Consider the following 22,537-nt stretch of genomic DNA (forward strand, 5'->3'; position numbering starts at 1 on the left):
ATAAATTTTTTATTTTTAAATTTATTAAGTGGAAATATTTCAATAGATTTCCACGTCACCCATGAGATACTAATGCTGACGCGTTTTTTTTTAAATGGTTTCCCCCGTAGACCTATTCCACTAAAGATAAAAATAAATTCTTAATTTAAAAAAAAATATATATGTAAAAGAGATTTTCTTAATTAGATTTTCTTAGCCTTTTATGAGAATGAACAATTGATGTAATAATGTAGATAAAAATCTCTTTTTGAAAAACGTGTCAGTATTAGTACCTCATGGGTGACGTAGAAATCTATTGAAATATTTCCACTTAATAAATTTAAAAAAAAATTTATTTTTAATAAATTTTAATAAATTTTTTTAAATTTTAATAAATAGGGAGAAGAACCTACTCATAGAACTTAATCAGATAGTGCCGCTCCTAACGCTCGGCGGCGCTGGCCCTAGCGGCTGCGGCGCGCGCGGTAAGGAGAGGAAAGGAGGCGTATACCACGGAAATCGGCTGAAATGTTCAGACTAATTCCGAGCACTGTTTTAGCTGATTGTGAGTTTTTTCTAAAATACACTGCAATATATTGTTAGGTGACAATATATTAAAATACATGGTCTTATAAATACACTCACCCGAAAAAAAAGCGGTACACTGAAAATGTGGGAAAAATTCATCAAATTTCAACTGACGATAACTTCGTAAATAATAAAGATAGAAAGTTCTATAAAATATAGAAATGAAGCTAAAAATCTCTACTTTAAGAATAAATTTATTTCAATGTTGCAAAATAAATTTATTAAAAATGGCGGATGACAAAGCGCGAGCATGCAAAATTGAAAAATAATGGTTCGAGTTTGCGACGGTGCACGGTATAAACAAAAAATTGTAGCTTATTGGGATCAAAAGCGTACGAAAGTACAGAGTCTCCTCTTTAAAATGCTTTTTTATGCATCTCGATACGATGATTTTTCGCCGAGAGATTCGCATTTGAAGAAAAAGGCAGATTCTTACTTCAAATGCGAATTTCTCAGCGAAAAATCATCGTATCGAGATGCATAAAAAAGCATTTTAAAGAGGAAACTCTGTACTTTCGTACGCTTTTGATCCCAATAAGCTACAATTTTTTGTTTATACCGTGCACCGTCGCAAACTCGAACCATTATTTTTCAATCAATTGTTTTGCATCCGAAGGAGATGTCTGCAGATCTTTTGTGATTTCTCCGCCCTGACTTTTTGTTTATGCTCGACCGCACATTGCGAGAAAAGTGCTTGATTTCTGCGATGAAGTTGGCATAAATCGACTCGAATGGCCAGCAATGAGTCCAGATTTAAATCCCATTGAACACCTATGGGACAATATTAACAGAAAAGTACGAAATCATATACCTGCTCCTCAGTCATTGCCAGAACTTCGAAGAGTTCTTGAAATAGAGTGGAATGACATTACGCAGACTGAAATTAGAACACTAATAAGAAGTATGCCTCGTCGCATGAATGAGGTAATACGCGCACGAGGAGGTCATACCCATTATTAATATACGCGCGCGCACACACAATTGTACACGCACCACCGGGAGGGTTTGGAGTCGTAAAATATCGTGGATCTAACGAGCCATGAGGTCCTTATCCCAGTGGTGCACGCGCACACACACGCATGCACGCGCACGCACGCACGCACGCACGCGCACGCACACACACATACACACACACGGACGCACGGACACACGCACGCACACACACACACACACACACACACACACATACACACGTGCCTACATGTGCACACGGGATCAGATTTCTGCCACGTCCACGCCGTTGATCCTGGGTAACGCCAAGAGCAGAATTGACACTTATAACCGTAAGGAGAGTTTGGAGTTTTAAAATACCGCGGAGCTGATAACCACAGAATTCTTATTCTTGCAATTCGGTCTGGTTCAAAATTTAATATCTCGGCACGTAATACAGCTAGCAGGATTTTTTAAAAACCATTTTAAAAGTTTGGATGTCTAGTGTTCGAAAATTCATAACGCAATAATGTGTGATAACTTTCTCCAAAATGGCGGATGACAAAGCAAAAGCATGCGAAATTGAAAAATAGTGGTTCGAGTTTGCGACGGTGCACGGTATAAACAAAAAATTGTAGCTTATTGGGATCAAAAGCGTACGAAAGTACAGAGTCTCCTCTTTAAAATGCTTTTTTATGCATCTTGATACGATGATTTTTCGCCGAGAGATTCGCATTTGAAGTAAGAATCTGCCTTTTTCTACAAATGCGAATCTCTCGGCGAAAAATCATCGTATCAAGATGCATAAAAAGGCATTTTAAAGAGGAGACTCTGTACTTTCGTACGCTTTTGATCCCAATAAGCTACAATTTTTTGTTTATACCGTGCACCGTCGCAAACTCAAACCATTATTTTTCAATTTTGCATGCTCGCGCTTTGTCATCCGCCATTTTCAATAAATTTATTTTGCAACATTGAAATAAATTGATTCTTAAAGTAGAGATTTTTAGCTTCATTTCCATATTTTATAGAACTTTCTATCTTTATTATTTACGAAGTTATCGTCAGTTGAAATTTGATGAATTTTTCCCACATTTTCAGTGTACCGCTTTTTTTTCGGGTGAGTGTATAATCGTACATATAATAAAGATTTATGTTACCTACTTTAGATTAGTGATTTTAGGTACCCACAAAAAATTAAATCTTTTTTTAAATTTACTTGACGTAATATTATGCTTGGTTGAGCTAAATTATTTGTTGCGTAACTAAGTTCAGATACTTGAATAACAAGGCACTCTCTCGATCTAATTTCGCCGAGCTCCGATTTCAAGAAGCGCGCGATTCCCACCGTAGTATTTTCGCGAGGTTTCTTCTCGTTCTTCTACTGTGGAATCACTCCATTTCCGACGACACAACGCGCCAAAGTGCTTCGCGTGTAGGCACCGCGTGGAAACACTGGAACTCGATAGGGAGTCAGATCTCTCAAGATGTGCTGCACCTCGGCACTTTGCTATACGAGTATTTTTTTTCGTCCCTTACTGCCTCGTCGGGGAATATATATAGGTATGTATGTATATATATATATATATATATATATATATATATATACATATATATATAAAACACGAAACTATTTCTTCGTCAGGTTACGTTGATCCTTACCCTTCCCGAGGGTGCGCAACCCTCTACTGCCCTCGAGCTAACGGCGCTGGCGATGGAGCTTATGGCAGCAGCGGAAAAATGTGTGACGTAGAAAATAGACATTGGGTGTTCCAAGTTTCTTTATTAGATCCTGGATGTCCATTTGCCGGAAATGGACCGGAACTTCGTCTCGCGCTTCCTTCTTCGCGACTGTTTTTCTTCGTGTTTCTTTCCGACGCGTCGTCATCGCGCTACGCTCACGTTCATCCGGAAATGCAAAAGGCGAGACAACGCCGCGCGTGGAATAAGAAACACTGGAAGCACATAATAAAGGATGAAGGTGAGATTCTCTCGACAACTCGCTGCGCATAAGCTAAACGAGCAGTCGCACATTTTTCCGTCATCATCGAGCTGTCGCCATCCTGTATTACTTTTTGATACGTTTCTCCTTTCTTTGATACGATGTTTCGTTCATGGAGGGAGCGCATTCGCGCAAGGTGACGCGACAAAAGTCGGGCTGCATTCCAATAGTTGATGAGCAAATCGGGTAGCATCTGGCGGCAGAAAAATGTCTAAAAGTAAATAGCATTCTATAGAGCAGTTTGCATCGCTAACTCGGTGTAAACTTAAAATGGTAAAGCAACGAATCAGACTTATAAAGATCGCATTGTGCAAAAGAGAATTTTATAGAAGACATACCTTTCTAATGAAATTTTAAAGTCAGCGATTTTTTAGCATTAAAGTCTAAATTTTTACTGAGAAAAAAAACCGAATGCAAGCAACTAAAAGAATAAAGTCTCGATGCTCGGGCACATCTCTCTCGCGACATCTCGCACAGTTTCTAAAGGACGGACGCTCCAAAAATAATGTGATACATTCTACGCTTGCCTTCTTTCCGTTATATGTCGCGAACGAGGGAGGACAGGAAATGTTTTTCTTCGGTATTGACGTGGGCAAGAGAAGACCTTCGCCAGTCACCGTGCGACACGTGTGCTTTCTTCTTCTTTGTCGATATTTATTTTACCGTAGTCTCGCGTTTCTCGAGCATGCACAGTAAGAAAAGGCCCTTCTGTGGTTTCGCACGATTCTTCGTGCGGCACACGGCGGAAGTATCTTGGAAGATTTAGGAGAATTTTAAAGCCATTTCATCCTAGAGATCGGAAAAGTGCCATTTCTATGCTAACAAGAGCCCTTTCGATTACTTCTCTCGGTACGCGACCTTTATCAAATCATCCTTGTTGGTCTTTCCCACTCCTTCTTTCTCTTGGCTTGATTTCTCTATTTTGCATAATCGAAAACGGCATCGTCGCATATTTTGCAAGCTCGCTGTCAATTTCTTTCAGTGGAACATTCCTATTATCAGAATATTTCTATTATTTAAATATTTTTTTTTTATTGGAGAAAAGTGAATACTTTTTTTAACTGCGTATACATATGTTTAAAGCAATCATCTTTTAGCGTTTGATTAAATAATTTGAAATATAAGCAATTTAACTCTCGATATGTCTATATCGCCACTATAAAATGCGCCATAAAACGCGCGAAAGTCAAGATTTTTTCATGCAGATATTTAATTCGCGAACATAACGCGCGTGCTTTTCATCGACGATTGTATTTGTCGTGCATACACTCGCACAACGTGCTCTCATTCTTTACTTAGCCTATAAAGCCATAACATCCTGGCAATATCAAGGGGGGTCTAAAATTTACGGTACTTTTATGGGGGGATTTTTATCGCAGTGTAAACTATGCGATATCCTCCTATATCCGTTTCCGCTCTTACGGATGGTCACGGCCTTTATCCTCCTTCCTTCACTCTTTATAGAGCTGAGTTAGCTTGTCGAGAAGATGAATTTTGATAAATCGTTCGGTCGTCGCGTAGTCGTTAAATAACGTTTACTTTGCGCCGTGTTGCGCGGCCGCCGCGTGCTGAATTTACCGCGCCAGCGTAAACATACGTGCCGTGCGACAGTACATGTATGGCGTTTTACGCCCGCTCGTACATACGTCGTCAGTTTATCTGCTTTTCTTACAGCTAAGGTGGAAAAAAGACCTCTCCACCGCGGTGAAAATCAGGTTGCGCGATGCGACCCGACAACGCGATAGAAACCCGACACGTACCAAACTCGTGACTGTTTTTACACATTTTCATTTTCGCGCTGTTCTACCACGTCGTAAATTTTGCCCGCTGAAACTTCAATCTAGGACAAAAGTATCGCGAAATAGGGACACCGCGTATACACATCACTCAAATAACGCAATGTTAAATAACACAACGTGAATATACACATTGCAGTGCATGTTTTCATTGTTTTTTTTTATTAAAGTGTATTTTGTAGCAGATTTTTTGAATTAATCACAATTGAACGATTTTACGTTGCTTGCATAATGTCTATATTGTAATTTTTGAAATTTTGGCAATATTTGAAAGCTGAGGATAGGAATTTTCAAACAAAAATGATTTTAATACATAAATATTGCGTTTAATTTTCTCGTCAAATATTTTTTTGACCTATTACGTTGATAATTGCGTTATTTAATATTACGTTCAATATTACATTTTCCAAGGATCTCAAAATTTATTTTTTAATTGAATCGATTGGTCAAGTGATGTATAATTTTGCTTGATTGAGAAATTAAATTTATAAAATTAAACCTGCTTTTAAAGCGAACGATTCGATAAGCGTTTATAAAAAGAGAAATTTATCTTAATGGGATTTGACAAACGTATCCGCGACGCCGTGGACTTTATCAGCGCGACTTTAGGCATCGTTAAATTGTCTGTGGAATTGCTGGATCGACTGGAGGAGTGTCTTCGTGGAGATGGCTTCGGATTCAGTGGAAATGAAGTTCGGATGCAACGAATGTCGCGCCGATAACTGGTGGCCGCTGTCGCGAGTTTCCCGAAAGGGGGAGGGGACGGGGTGGAAGGAGCGGGCTATGCTCGGTAGCCGGGAAGGAATAGACGGAGAGGGTGAAAGTTACCCTCTGAAACTCTACCACTTCTGCGGCTAACAGTTTCTCCGAACTTTGACAATCTATATCGCTTACAGTCCGTGTCTCGACACCTGGCTACCTCGGCAGAAAACTTGAAGGACTCGGTGGCACTACAGCCTCTTCGATTTTTCCTCTCGATGTTTCTCTCGAAGAAATCGCGTTATTATCGCAACCTGGTGCACGACATGTGCCGGTGCTTAACACTAGCGTAGCTTGTAATAACGCTTCTTTTTTTATTCATTGCGCAATCATATTGTCTTAGAAAGATAATATAATATAAGTAAGCCGCGTTTGTTAAGTTTTGTCAAATATTCGCCACCTTTTTAGTATTAGAAGAAAATAGGATTCTGTTTTGATAAAAGTCGTTGTTTCCTAAACTGCCACTTGCGACGTGTTTCGCTCTCGCAAGCCAAACTTCTGTAAATGCACCTTCAGCGAGAAACATTCCTTTTCATCTCAACGGTGCATGGAGAATGGACGTTGTTGCGTTATGTTCGGCATACCGCGAGTTACATCAGCGAAATATATTAATGCCTTTAGGTGCAGTCGAACAGAGCACTCGCAATTTTTCCTTCTCGCTGTATCGTGGAAAATCCCGTTCCTATTACATTTCGATTCACACTCGATTCAATGCGTTTCGACGGCAAGCGTCGTTAATATTCTTCCTTTTATATATTGGATCGACAGAGCGCTACTTATTCGATTTTTCTCTCAAACATAACGCCGTTTGTATCGCGCGATAAGAAAGTTCTCTGCGAGCGAGTATTCTTTGTGTAACGCTTTAACCCGGGGATACGATAACGTTGCAGCTGTGACATGTCCATAATACGTTTAAAGATTTTGCGTCAGCTTGAATCGAATCTGTTATTCCAGATTAACATTTTCAAAGAGAGATTACATTCCTTTTATAATCAGCGGCTAAGTCTCTGTTCGCTCCGGAAAAACTATTTTGTAAATTTTGTTTCTACGTATTTTATAGATATTTTAGAAATCCTTTAATTCAAGTGGGCGGGAATGGTCGCTGAAATAAATGGCAATCCGATTTTAATTTAACTTTCTTGGACAAACGAACTAAATACTGTCAGTAGCTATACAGCACGTATGTGCAAGAAATGTAGGCTGCAGGGCAACATTTATCTTTAACTCTTGGCTTGGTAGACAGTGAACACCAAAGTTTATAATTAGATATAAATTATGATTCTTCAGTGTTCAACAGTTGTTAAACAACCATTATTCTTTTATTTTATACACTGTTTATGATTAATTTAGAACACTTTTATGATATAACAATTTTATGAGCGCTTATATTAAAATAACGGATTTATATGAATTTATCTCGAGTTTTATAAAAACAGGTAGAACAATTTCTGTCCGTATATTTTAGCTAAACTATTTGTTTTTCGAATAATATATGCAATTAATTTACATTTCTAAAAGATAAATGGCTTATTCAAAAATAGAGTTACTAAATAGAATTAAAATTAAATTTAAAAAAAGGATTATTTTATTGACGCGACTCACGAAAGTGTAAATTAAGATTGTAAATTTATACGAGCTTAAAAAAATCTTTACTTTTTTTTAAAAACGAACTAAATTGTTCAAAAATAAAACCTATTAAAATTTTTATTTAGTTCTTTTAAATATTTTCTAGAGTGTATAATTTAAACTTTAGTGATAGGTTTGTGCATTCCAGTATAAAAAAGATGGAAACTAATAAATCTGTGGCTTAGATTTTGTAGGTGAATTATTAATAAAATATTTCCAGTTACGAAACAAAGTAGTTTGTGTAAAAGAATCTTAATGGAAAGATATTATTGGTAATTGTGTACAGAAATGTATTTTAGCAATCATTTCTGATAATATTGATTATTACCGATCGTGATATAATCACGATAGATGGGTATAGGATAGATTGCCGGAGTCGACCCATCTTATTTCTATCTGCAGGATGTTCTTCCGTTGGTGGCGTTAGGTAATGCAGGTCGCGTATATACTATCATTGAGGCGGATGGCAGAGCGGGGCAGAAATAGGGGACCATTCTGGAATCATGCTAGATATCGCCGTCCAATCGTATTCTCCACGCTCGCTTATCCTATTCCGTTGTGTCCCGTCCTAACCGATTCTATAGCCCCCGTTTCTATCCGGCATTCATCGAGCGCGTGTAATATCCGCGATCATTGGCGCAGTTTCTCGAAGTGCAGATATTTGAGCTCTCGACTGCGCGATTTTGCTAAAAAAAAGTACGAAGCATCTACTTGAACGCCGTAGGATTTGTTCCAGAAGCATGCTGTAGAAACGCGGCGCTGTTTTGCAAAGCTATTTAAATATTATGTATAAATATTGAATATATATATAACACACATTGAATATATATATAGCGATACATTTATTTATTATAGAAAATACAACAGGTTCTGTTGACATTATACTCTCAATAAGGAGATTTTTAAACTTTATAGATCTTAGAGAGTATTAGATTTTTTTCATCCACTGTTTAATCTTCGAGTTTTCGAGTCTCCCCTCGACTTCTTCAACCCTTCGGTAAATACTTCGATCGCTCAAAATTTATATTCTTGATTAATTTGCTTTTACTTCGGGAAAGTCGCGTGTATGAATTGGAATTTGAAGAGCGCTCGAAGTTGCGTATAAGAATTAGTATCCGGAAATGGTAGCGACGGCTTTACAACGGATAAAACAACGTTTAATGAGCGCCGCAGTTAACCTGAGAGGTATGGAGGAAGGATTTGCGATTTCTGGATTTAACTTTAACGATCGCCGCTATTGCGGAACGAATGATATACGAGCATAAGATATGTGTGTGTGTGTGTGTGCGTGCGCGTGGCATTACATACATTCACTTCCGTTCGAGTTTATTTGGCACGGCGCCAGCAGTAGGATCCGATTTCGACGGGGGTCTCACCGACGATCAGCCGCGCGACGGCGGTATTTTCGGACAATCGGTGGCGGACCCTACATTCCATATCTTCTCTGCTCGGTTCCATCCTTCCTAGATACGTTCTGCGTATTATTTGCTTATTTCGTTCTCCGCACACGTCGAATCCGTCCGGGCCATTTCCGGCATGTGTGTCTCTGTGCCCCAGCACGGGATATCAACGGTGATGTCAATGCAGCCTGACTCCGCCATACATATTTCCGGTTGAAAACGAAGAAAGGCAAGAGAAACGCGTCGCGCATTGCCTTCTGCTCCTTGCACGTGCGCGAGCTTATCTACGATTCTGCGTTTGCACGGTGTGTTAGGTATATGTGTATCAGCGCGCGACGGAGGAACGTCATAACGCGTGGAGTTACGAGGAGGAGTGGAAGCTAGGGAAACAGTGCCCACAGTGCCTTTTATATCGCCTATGTCAGGATTATATATTTTACGAGATAGCGGAATAAACTCGCTAAGATACACTGAGAAAAATCTCTCGGAAAAAACTAATACAATGTTGTAGACTTTATTTTGTCAGATAAGTAACTTTAAATTGTAATGTAATGGAAAATAGAAAATACACAGATTAGTTACAATTTTGTAGCAAATTTATTTTGTCAAATGCAAACACAAAAATTGTGACTCTGTGAAACAAACGCGCAAATAAATTTTATTAATAAAAAATAAAACATTTTTTTGCAGCGTTTTGGATAATTATAATACATTAAGAGTGATTTGTTATATACTGGTTATGAAATTGTGCTATAAAATTCAGATAAAATTTATTGCGTTATTGTAGTGTTCTATAAAATAATATTCTTAATATTTAAAACAGCTAACATTAATTTATAATAACGTTTTACTTACTTTATCATATAGTTTATAGTCACTGTAAATATAATTTGTTCACTTTACTTTAAACATAAAAAATCAACTGCTTTACAATAATTGTTGATATTTTTTCTACAATTTGTCATAAAATATTCTGGCGTCTGCGTAATACGAAGCCTACGCGCAAGCACGCGAGGCTTTTTCCGGTCTGTTTCTGTTCTTCAGAGTTTAGCTCATTGTGTGCGGTTATGATTGTGTACCGATTATCAAGTGTTAAGAACTATTTTATTGTGATCTTATCCTATATCCACAATGGATTCTTTTGTAATGAACACATTAAAAGAATGGGGACTAGAAGAATTGATTCCAACATTTGCAGGTAAGTTCTAAAATGAGGCAATCAAATAAGATTGACACGCGACATTATTTAGGTTATAATTTTTGATATCACGCTGGATATCACGTGGAAACTTTGCCGGTTCTGAATCATTTTATAATTTTTGTTCTAGCTCAAAAAATTGACACCGAGGTATTTAACACCCTTACCGACAATGATATTGAGAGCTTGATAAGTGAAGTGGGCACCAAAAGGAAATTTTTAACAAAACTTAAAAAATTCTGTACTTCCTGTTACTGAAAAGGTAGGTTATAAGACATCAATGCGCATTTATCAACGCCCGCGTGTAGATGAAAATTGTGTACACCAAGTCACAGAAATGCCTTCCAACATGAATTGCTGCATATAGGGATATATATTGTTATAACAATATATATCCCTATATGCAGCAATTCATGTTGGAAGGCATTTCTGTGACCTGGTGTACATGCGTTAAGAAAAGTCCATCAAATATTTCGATCTTTCGAAAATCCTGAAATTTATATCCGCACGTTAATGAACGCGCAGAGATGACTTATCGTATGTGGGCAAGTCCGTAAAGCTACACGGAAATCCAGTGAAAAAATGAATGCACGTTGATAAATGCGCGTAAATATCTTAAGATATCTCTCTTCGTATGTGGTTTGGAAATATTTTTATAAATATATGTTATTACTATTTGGCTTGCTAAATACTTTTATAAGTATACTATTACAAATTTTATGAGATTTTGATACATTTCTTTAAAATTTATCTCCGTTAATCAACAATAATTTTTGTCGAAAATCTAATATCTATGATTTAATAAATTATTTATCGAGAGACACGGTAGTGTCTCGCGCCAAGTTTACGCGCAGCGCGCAACGCAAGTTGAACTATACGCAAAATTGTTTTCCTAAAAATAATTTCTTATTACATATATAAATACATTATTATTACTTTTTATTACTTTGAAATTTCACTTTACTTCACTTTAATTCACTAAACATATGTTCAATTTCTATTAAATGATTAAGTTCACTATGATCATATTAAGAGAAATAATTAAAATAATCGAAGAACTCTCGAATATTTAATAATAAACACGTACTTTTATTATTTTTATTTTAAATACGCAAAGAAGATTGTCTGATTACGGTATATACTTAGAAACCTGAATTTAGTGTCATAATAAGAAAATTCAAAAATAAAATAACGGATTAAATTTATAAAAAATTGTTTAAATTGCATGAAAATTTATATCTGGGGGTTCTTGGTATCAATAATTTCAAATTCTATGTCCAAATTGTAAAAATAAAAAAGAAAGCTGATTTAAAAAGACGTTCGAATTTTGGAAAATTGTTCGAATTGCGCGAAAATTCATATTTGGGTTTGTGGTACCGCTGATTTTTAAATCAATTTCCAAAATTAAAAAATCAAGAACAAAATAGCGTTCTGGTTCCTATATTCTAAAATTTTTTTTTACATTTATTTTTATTTTCAGATTTTTAGTGAGATAATCTTTGATACTGACTGGGCCTCATCTAGCACGACAATTTTATCGTCGCTATCTGATATAAATCCAAGTCCATCAACTTCCAGTGTTCCATCAAAGGATGAAGAAATTCTGATTAATGAAAAGAAGTGTTTAAATAAGGCTACAGTGGGTTTACCACGTAAAATATATGCTAACCAAAACTGTAATTCTGTAAGTTATGCTCACATACACATACACGTAAAAATTTTTACTTATATGTAAGGTTATCAAAGTTTGTAATATGTAAAACTTTTGCGTAGGCATTTATATATATCTAAATATATATTTTATTCATTAAAAATATATTTCTTATTACTTCCTCATACATTCCATAGTACAAATTGTAAAAATATCTTCTACAATTAAATGTAGAAACATATAAAATGCTAGATGATTATTACTATTAATTTTATTTAGTACTTTTACAATTTGTAGCAATCGATATTTTATTTTGCTACAATAGTTTTACATTATAATTTCTTTATAGAATTTTGTTTTATAAGTTGTAATAAATGCTCTACACAAAAGCATTTATAGTCCTACAAGTTGAGTTAAATGTTGCTATAAATTATTATTATAGTTTACATACATGCCTATAAGTATTTACTACAACTTATTGCGCGAAGTTCTATTAAATGTGGTAGATTTTTTAAGTCAACCGCTACTATATTTTCACAACAAATACAATAAATTGCAATAAAATTATTTAAAATTGCAACATTTTTTAGTTTTTGTTGATACTGGAATATTTTACAATCTTAAGCAGTTTGTCAATTGATTTAAGACAGGTTTTTTAGAACAATTTTTTAGACTCATTTATTACAATTTATCTCTGTCCCTATTTGTACTATTATTTGTAGAAGAGCATTTTACAATTGTACTATCTGGTGCTACATTTTTTTCTGAGTGTAGCGATGAAGGATTGAGTCTATTTAAACGCTCCAAGTAGCTTGTACGTTTGTGGCTTTTTTTTTTGTTGGTCGAAGGGTGGGCGCGCGTCTTACTTCCAAGGAGCCCGGGCCGCGTCGCGTAATCCGTACGCTGATAATTTTAACGAGAACGAAAAGATGATATAAAACCAGGAGTACAAGTCTCTCTCTTTATCGTAAGCCGAAGAGTTTGCGGGGAGTCTACCGCTGTCGGCTGAGATTTAATCGCCTTTCTCCGGATTCTTGCGGAAGGAGGGAGGAAAACAAGGGATAAAAAGTTTGTTGCGCGAAGAGAAGGGCACGGGAGAAGGCACAAATACACGAAATACCTGTGGAATAACGGGAATCGAAGAAAAATTCAATAACGCGATGTAACATATTCTTAGCGACTTTACGTATGCGTCCGCGCGCACGTGTATACTCTCGCGTGCACGAGCACACTTCGTCGGGTATTGGTTGTTGGTAATTTTTCTCCAATGCGTTCGGAAAACGAACTAATTTATTTCCCTTTATACACGGTGCACGCGCTTTTTTTTAAATTTTTTTTTTTATTTTAAATTAACTCGGTTTATCGCTTGTAAAACATATGTTTGATATTACTGGTTTCACTAATACACGGCCGATCCGCGCACACGAGATACGTCCGACGCGGCAACGGTGATGTCTACAGATGCGACGCGTCTTTGACGCGCAGCCAATTCATCCCCGATTCATCGCGAATTTTTCGTTCCGCGGGCAAACAAATTTTCATAAGGTACCAATCATCGGTTAGTTTGTCCCATCCTTTCGTTTCGTGCCGTCGCGCCGTGAGTAGGGGCGGGCGAGGGTGGTGGAGTTATCCGATAAACCTCTTGCAATAACACGAAGGCAGCGACGGCGAGCCGATATCCATGGATTACGGGCACACAGCGTATATACTACGTGCGCGTGTGCGTCGCGTCTCGACGTACCGGCGCGCCTTCACTCTCATCGTTTCCCCCTTTCCGTATCCTTCCTACCCGTGCACCGGCAAAAGAACGTATCCCAAGGAGTTATGAGATGACGGCCATCTTTAGATATCCTTCCTTCCTCACCCGCGCCTTTCCTTCCTTTTTCCGTTCTCTCGCCGTCACCTCGGCGAAGGCCTCGGGGCTTCCAGCGGTGAAACGAGGTCGTACCGCCGAGTCCTTCCGCCATAACATTTTCTATCGTTGAGAGCCATACATCATCACCGTGTCCGACGAGAAACGGGCGTCTCTAAGTGCCTCGAATCGACCTTCGCGCTGAGGTCCTTTTATTCCGGACTCAACCGGGTTTTATCACGGACCTCCACTTTGCACTTGTCTCCGGCTCTTGTTTGGCTGTACCTTCCTCCGGTATGTGGTTCGGCGAAAACATCTCCGCGGTATTATTCTTCTTTTTCAGATTTGATAGCATCGTAAACTGAACTCGCGTGGGCGCAAGTGGGTTTCAAGATAATCTGTAAGATTGTACTTTATCACCAAAACAACGGTTATACGACATATTTGATACAATTTTTTTTTATATCAGATGGGCCTCTTGTTCTCGTCCAAATGTTTAAATTTAAGTTGTCAAATATTTAAGCGCGAAAATCAAATATTCCGTGTAATTTATCATAATTTTTGATAGAACATTGATATCGCTTTAGATCGGCGAAAATCTTTGTCATTCCAGTGGATATCACTTACGTATTGTTTTGATGTGGAAGATGGAACACGGAATGTTTAATAGTCACACATGTGTGGCTCATCGCTATAAATAGCGATATTGGATAAATTAAGCGTAATTGACATCTTATGAGGAGAGCTTATAGATTACAGATATAATGATAGAGGTTGACATTATAGGAGAAAATCGAAAAGGGGCGATAGTTGATAAAGGGTCTGGATTAGAGGGATGCGCGTTCGATATTCGGCACGTCGCACGTTCGGCGGAGGGCCGATTGGACCGCCGCACTAATTATACGAGCCATCGTAATTCGATTACCGTAATCTCATCGCGGCACGGTAATTGAACGGCTAATTACATTAATTTAAAATTTCGGACAGTTGCCGATGTTTGAAGGAGCGTAATTACTAGATAGCATCATGGAAGACGCGCGATTTGAATCGGAACATTCAAGGGGCTGCTGCAATCTCGGCTTTGCGCATTTTCGCGGGGAAACAGCAGCGGGATCTTGAGAAAGGGTTGCGCTTTGGGGAGGGACAGGATTAACCTTCTCGCATCTCGAGGTAATACCTGCCTATTACTCCCTCTTCTCGCAACAACGACGTTCGCGCGGCCAGGTCGACTCGTCGTAAGAGAAAGGAACGACTCTGAACGGGCTGAAGGGTGGGAAAATTGAATTCTGCTGCTGCGTCTCGAGGAAAGTGCGGACGTAAGGAGAACGTGCCACTCTCGCGAGTAATTGACGCTGATTAAAATTCCATGGAGAAGAGCCGCTCACTCGCGCGCGCGCGCGGATTCACTCGCTTGCTTACCCGCCCCTTTCTCCATAACGTACGTGTTGAGCCGGAAAAGCCGACGCCCGTCCACTCTTCGAAACACAATTACAGTTTCCCCCTTTCGCTTCTTCGTGAGATGTTCGTTTGCGTTTCTTCCCGCGCCGTACATTGTACTTTGCTGTGACGTGTTACAGTGTCTTGGGGGATTCATTAGCAGGGATTTATGGGTCGAGTCATTTCCCATTTGTACTGTGATTTCATTGTTGCGGCTTTTCCGACATTATCGACTTCTTTTACTGCCGGTCTTACGTTGGCTCTAATGAGTGCAGGACCTAATGAGTGATAATGATACTGCGGCCATCTTTAAGGAACGGAGAAATATCCAAAGCGCAGTAAATTTTTATAAAGAAATCGATCTACACATTTTAAATTCTTATTGCGTTTATCAATTCTCATCGAGGAGTATTGATATTTACTGAATTCGAGCAATATTTGCCGCTGTAGTCTTGCGATAAATTGCTGGAACTGTTTAGCTCTATTGATTTTGCCGTTGTTAAACCTGTTCATCTAGCGCCGTCCAGAACACACGTGACGTTACATAATCATCAGACCACGTATTCTCCAATTAATGGCGTTTTGTTAGATGTATCCGATGCAGTTTATCTTGAGCTATCCTGTGCCATGCTTGTGTATCAATAAATGATGATTGGGCTGCCTAATAGATGGTTACATCCCGTGCATAACGCAAATACTGCCAATTGTGTGTTCCTGTTGTTCTCTTACAATTAGTGCTGAATTACTGAAATACTGAAACGCGCTACTTGCATATATTAAAAATACGAATTGGTATGATAAACGCATAGATTTCTACATTATAATACACATGTATAATTTTATCATACTTCAAAAAAATGTATTGAGGTAACACTTGTAATTCGTTTTGTAAGAAACTTTGTAAGCCTCGAAGAGTCTTAATCAGTCTCGCGTCGGTGTTAAAGATTTAAATCTAATTGTAGTTTACAAAGCTATTTTTCTTTATGAAACCAGGCCAGATTATCTGCTTGCGAATAAAAAGTACGAAAAGGAGGGCTTAGCAACGGCGCGACGTGCATTTCTGTTTTATCGAAGTACTTAACAACATAAAGCTTTTTTTTTTTGCCACGTAATTTACCGCACCCGAGATGAATTCTGCTTTTACTTAGGCGCGAATAAATACGGGAAGACGACTTGCGAGGTGGTTTCTCTCGAAAAAGTAATCTGTCTGTTATGGCATTTCCCCATTCTTTTTCCACCCCTCGACACTTCATCCTGCCGCGACCGTTATATGCATAGGTAACAAGTGCATTATACGGGGTAAAATCCGCGATGCATAATGTATCTGGTGTATCTGTGCCAACCACCGTCACGTACACTTATTCGTACGTGTTCATACATACTGTGCTTCGCCGTCCGCTCTTGTAGGCATTCATCATATATGCGCCGAGCGGCGTACGTGTGTGCGTGCGCATTCTTATAATGGGAACGTCTGCTATACTCTTCGCAGTTAATGCACAGACGTACTCTTGCCCGCTTTATATCGTCTTACTTTCACAAAGAAGATGCGCATCGCTCACTTTATCTTCTTTTATTTCCCCTTAGTGCCTACAAATCACTCTGCACATTCGAATACATCGCATTTGCTGAAGTTATCTCACGAGAATGTATGAGTTTCCCCGCCTCCTCCCAACTCCCCCTAGAATCATGCGTGAATATACGGGAGCACAAACTAGTTTCATGTATTCAATTATGTGGTTAGGAAGCAACAGAGATGTGTCGTGTCATTTTGTCAACATATTAATTATCCTTGAATGCATACAAATGTATATTGAAAAATTTATCAAGCGAGAATGAAATAATTGTTTTTGCTCTCAGTAATTTTTCTTAATTTTTAACTATCTTGAAAAAATAATATTATTTTATGGCTAACTCATTTAGAAAATTAAATTAATTTACTCTATTGCATATGATTGGATTTTAAAATTAATTACTATATATATTTTTATGCCATTAAAATAAATGTTGTTAAATCACGTAACGGTTTTAATTTTTTTGTTTGTATACTGGTTGACCGTGTATTTTCAATTACACGCTTTCATAATCACGATTGAAAAAGATTTCGATGAAATTTGCGCGTGATATCATAATGAGCTTTTTTTTCCCTTTTTTTCCTCTTATTGAGATTATGGTTGTATTGTTGGCGTGCTTCTTCTATTGTCATAACCGAAAATCGATATCGTCTGTGGTGGATTTTTTTCGTCCATTTGTTTTCGTCAGGACATTACACCCCTGTGCATGAAAGGGAAAGAGAATGGCCCCGGTCGAAGAATAGGTTCTGATTCTGTTCCTGCTGAAAACGGAGGTGCTGACGACGCCATTTGTCCATCCCTCGTAACTACTCTGTGTAAGTGCGCTCGTAGGTACAAACCCATACACCTGTAGTTGACGTCCGCGAAAATCTCTCATGGTGAGATCATTTCTTCTCGTTCTCCAGTTTTTCTTTTAGCTGCAGCAAATATACCACGTTAATGCAAACCTTTAATTAGCATTACTTTATTCACTTATATTTTTCGAGATAAAAACTGTGTAAAAACTTTTTCTCTTAAAAATATCTCTCAAATTATTTATGATCACGTAAAAATAATTTATGAAAAGTTTAGTTAATTAAATATTTCACCTGAAAAAAGTTTAAAAAGGGGATTTAATAAAAAGAGAGCTTAAATTAACATATTAATTGTACATGTTTATTATCTACAATTATATTTTATGCATCATAATATTATTAAGAGAAACGACAAAATTGTCTAAATAATTATATAATAGTGCTATTATCTCTTCGCTCAGTTGATTCGCGCCTCGAGCGCTGATGTCCCCACACAATTCTTGATATCGTATCGTGTAGACAAGAATTGCGTTTGGACAATCATAGCCTGAGACATTCGACCGCTTTGCTGCCATTTACACAATGGTGTTGAACGTTCCAGGAAATATGACGAACGATTTTTGTCAGCATTGGTCGAACATGAATTCTGAAATTTATACACTTATTGTTAAAAAACGATTTATTATTCTTATTCAAAATTGAATACATAAAAACATTATGTACTTACTTAATTTCTGAACTCCATTTCGTTTACAATGTCGATAACGTCTATTATTGTAAAATTCTTCTTTTGCAATATCGATTGATTTCCAATATGTTATCATCGTTACAATAAAATGAACTATACAACTATTGAAAATAAAAGCAGAATGCTCGATCTAGTTTACGAGTTTTTGTGAAATCATGCACCAATCTGACACGAAAAATTCATTGTCCGGTGCCTCGAGTAGCAATCATAAGCTATAAACTATTGAAAAGTTAGCTTGTATCCGCCGGCTAACATTGATATTGCCGCCGTACATAATTATGTTACCTTGCTTTATCCAATCTTGATCAATCAACCGCTATTCAGGGCAAATTAAGGGAGAAAGAAGAGAACTGCGTCAAAGAATCTACCATTTCTATTATCGTTCCTATAATATTTTATCTTATTATTTTTTTCTGCTAGACAACATATCTGAACATGGCTGAATACGCATTTTACAAGTATATATACACCTTAATGATGATACACGCTATCGTATTTACTTATAAAAAATTACCTGCACTGGAGAATATTTGCAAAATATTACGCAAATTAGTCTTCCGATTTTTTACTGAACTTAATTAATACTAGTAAAATTTAATTAACCGTTATAAAGCTCATTTTTATTGGTAAGAAAGTGTGAGTATATTTTGATCAATTTATGCACTTGTTTATGATAAGCAAGAACATTTGTGAACAACATTTGTTAAACAAATAAACAAATGCAAGAATAGAAAATTATTTTTGGAATTGGAACATAAAAAATGTACATTGACGTAACGAGATCGTGCTAGATAGATTGATAAATAGATAGGATGGCAAGAAGAGCAGGAGGTGCTGAAGGAGAGGAAGAGACGGATAGAGAGTGGTGGTCGAATGATTGGGTTAGCCGCTTCGGCTCTAACTTCGTTATTCGCCAAATGAACAGACAAAACCCAACCACCCTTTATCCAGCCCTTTATATCTGCCATCACCTCTCTCTCTCTCTTTCTCTCTCTCTCTCTCTCTCTCTCTCTCTTTCTTTCTTTAGTCGTGTATCTAAGTTAAGACGAGATAAGTAAATATAACGCGAACTGTAATAAAATAAATGAAAGAACGTATTTATGATAAAACTCTGAACTTTCACGTGGCAATGCGCTTCTCGTTTGAAAAATTATAGTAAAAATATCTCGCATTACTTTACAGAGTACATACCAGATTTACGCGACTTTTACGGTACTTTATTCCGGTCAAAGATGATGTCGTAAGCTCTGAGGTCACCGGTTCAATCAATTTCACTTCATCGTTTCTTTTCACAAGGAAAGCAACGATGGCGACGGCTACGTCGATGATGACGATAGCTCGTCTCCGGCAGTACTAGATTTGTGGAAAAATTTCTTGCGACGAAGAGCTTCTCAGAGAGATGGTCGGAGAACATAAAAATAGTTGAATTTGTCGGTGGACACGTGACTGGTGGCGGTGGCTTGAATTGCTCTCTCCGAACCTGATTAGGGTAATTGCATCCCGGCTGAAAGCGATCGTTAGTGGTTTTTACGAACGCAAATTACAGGAAGCTAATTTGGATTCTGCTGGGGGATAATTGCGACACCGTATGTCGCTTTTGCGAAATGTGTGCTTTTACTGGAAAATATATTTTAATTTCGCAATATAAATAACACATATTATAATATGACACATATATAATATATTTTATACACAAGTCTGAAAATTAAAATATATGATTTTATTATAATTATATCATAACATAATTAAAAAATTATAATTTACTTATATTATTATGCATGCGCGCATCTCAAAAGAGAAATGTACCATTCGCAGGCTCCTAAAGAAATATGGCGTGTACTTGTCGTTAGTACGAATTTAATCTGAGAACTTTATGGTTTATTTTATACTCGAGATAACTTGGTAATTACGGTCTAAATTAAATCTTTGTAAGAAAATATCTAGCCCCAATGAACGGAAAAATGAGGTTTATCCTTTTATTCTTTGGAAACTTAATTTAAAAGTCTTAAGTTTTCGATGTTGGATAACTGGATAATTAAGCTTTAGCTTGAATTTTCGCTAGGAAAGCAGCGAATGTAAATTAGTTAAAGAAAAAAGTTTCGGTACTAATATACGGATCTCGAAACTTTGTGCATATCACTTGAAAGGATTCATAAAGAAAGTCAGTTAAAAGTAAATGTGAAAACTCGCGCTTTTATCCGCTATGCAACAAACTGCCATCGCCGCGAGACTTTGAGAAAGCTTGCTGAAAGACAGATTTGCGCGCGTACCAATACAGATTTATAATTTAAAATTTTGCGTCCCACTGATTGTTACTATTACAAGCATAAATGGTAATCGTTACCGACCGCGGCTGTTTGTTCAATAACGGAGATTAAACACGGAAATTTTAATTACACGGAAAACCATTCCGCCGGAATAATCGTTTCCGCACTCGTGAGAAGTTAAACGCGCACATACGCGTCCAAACAGAGGGACCTGTCCGTAATAAATTTGTTTATCCCCTTCTATCCGGCCGGCGGCGAGCTCTCACTTTTATATGACGGCAGGGCGTAAAGAGAGAAACGTTCCCATTTAAGCGAAGCTTTTCAATTATAAAGTATTTCCCTTTCCAGCGAGCGGGCCTCCACAGCCACGCTTCAATTCCCCCGTCTCCTTCGTTTTCCAGCACCTTCAGTGCGACCCCGACCTCCCCCTCCCTCTTTTGCGCTGTCGTTCATTCCTCTCGCGCCCTCTTTTCCCGTCCTTCTCCCCCACAACGAACCAACATACCGCGGCTCGCCAGAACCGCCGCAGCGTTCTCACTTCCGGTTACATGACGTTCTCAAAAAGAAGTTTTGACGCCTTCTCTTCGCCCTGAAAAATCGACCAGAAACGATCCCGCGCCTTCCTCTTCTTCCGTCTCGTTCTGTTCTCCTCTAATTTTTTTTACCGATCCCGCACCTCCCGCATCATTTCTTTCTCGTTCTCGCTCTCTTTCTCCCCCCTGTAACCCCTATACGTATTTTCTCTATCTCCGCGTCTTTATCCCAAAAGATGTCTCCTTCGTTATCGGAAATGTCGGCGCGAGTTCAAGTGGAATTTTGCGCAGCGCCGCGAGCGATGTCACTTCCACTCGAGATGTTCGACAATATCGGACACCAAAGATCGCCGATGGAACACGAAATAGACAATTCGTACAAATTGTCAAGGATCAAAAGAGAGTACGTGGATTATCAGGTCCGAATGATAAACTTCTTTTCAAAAGTTTTGAGAGAAATACTTTTTACTAAAATAGTTTTTTTCTATTGGAGAACGGATTACAGCAGAGACATCATATGTGAAAAAGTTATAGGTACGTTAGATACGTTATACTCTTTTATTATACCGTTCCGACAGTTTGCCGAGATCGTCGATACATTCGGTAAGGCGCATTCGCGATTCCATCGGAGACCTTCGGACTTGTGTGTCGCGATTTCTTATGACCATCAAGCCGCGATTTATCATCGTTCTTTGTGTCGGGCGACCTTGTCTCCGGTTTTCCGTCCTTCGTGCTTTTCTTTCCTCATGTGTCTGGTATTCTTCATTCTCTTTCTCTATCTTTTTCGACGCATCAAATTTGACAATTCAGCTTTCAGTTCTTTTCTCGGTGCGCGATAACCGTTTTAACCAATTTTATTTCCTTCATGGCTCATCTCGCGGAAATAGGTATCCGCATTTTTAGACGATTCGTTCTTGCGACGTTCGATACAAGTTTCGAATTGTATCTTTACCTTTGACAGCCAAGTGCGCGCTCGCATTTTTATTACGTTCATAAATCTAACGTCATATCACATATGCGATAACTGCAAAATAATATTTCGCGCAATTGGCGTACAAGAAGAACATTTTCAAACGCTGAATATATAAAATAATTGCAAATAAATATTTTTGGTACATATAAAAAATTAGGAGTTGTAGAGTTGATAAAAAAAAACTTTTTGTGGTTAGAGTTAAATGGTATTTTTAATTTTTTTTTTTTTCGAAGATTTTTTTTTGTGCCAATTTGCGCTTATGTAACGCGGAGCCAAAATGTTAACCGTATGAATTGTGCGTTATTGCTTTTATGGAGGCGCGAGGGAGCGTGAGCGCGAAATAGGCTCTAATATTCGTCGGTGATAAAAATTGCGCAATGGATCTGGGAAACATTGCACCTTACAGGCTTGGAACGTAAAGTGCCGCGGAAAC

At 37.9% G+C, this 22,537-nt stretch overlaps 1 long non-coding RNA gene across 1 annotated transcript; it reads left to right on the top strand.

The window, feature by feature from the left end:
• The first annotated feature begins 251 nt into the window (after nucleotides 1-251).
• Nucleotides 252-13,193, top strand: LOC105678159 (uncharacterized). Its single transcript, XR_010888434.1, has 2 exons — nucleotides 252-10,540; nucleotides 11,759-13,193. It is a non-coding gene; the product is annotated as an uncharacterized lncRNA (long non-coding RNA).
• The last annotated feature ends 9,344 nt before the right edge of the window (nucleotides 13,194-22,537 follow it).

The sequence above is a fragment of the Linepithema humile genome, chromosome 1, assembly GCF_040581485.1.
Source record: "Linepithema humile isolate Giens D197 chromosome 1, Lhum_UNIL_v1.0, whole genome shotgun sequence".
Classification (NCBI taxonomy): domain Eukaryota; kingdom Metazoa; phylum Arthropoda; class Insecta; order Hymenoptera; family Formicidae; genus Linepithema; species Linepithema humile.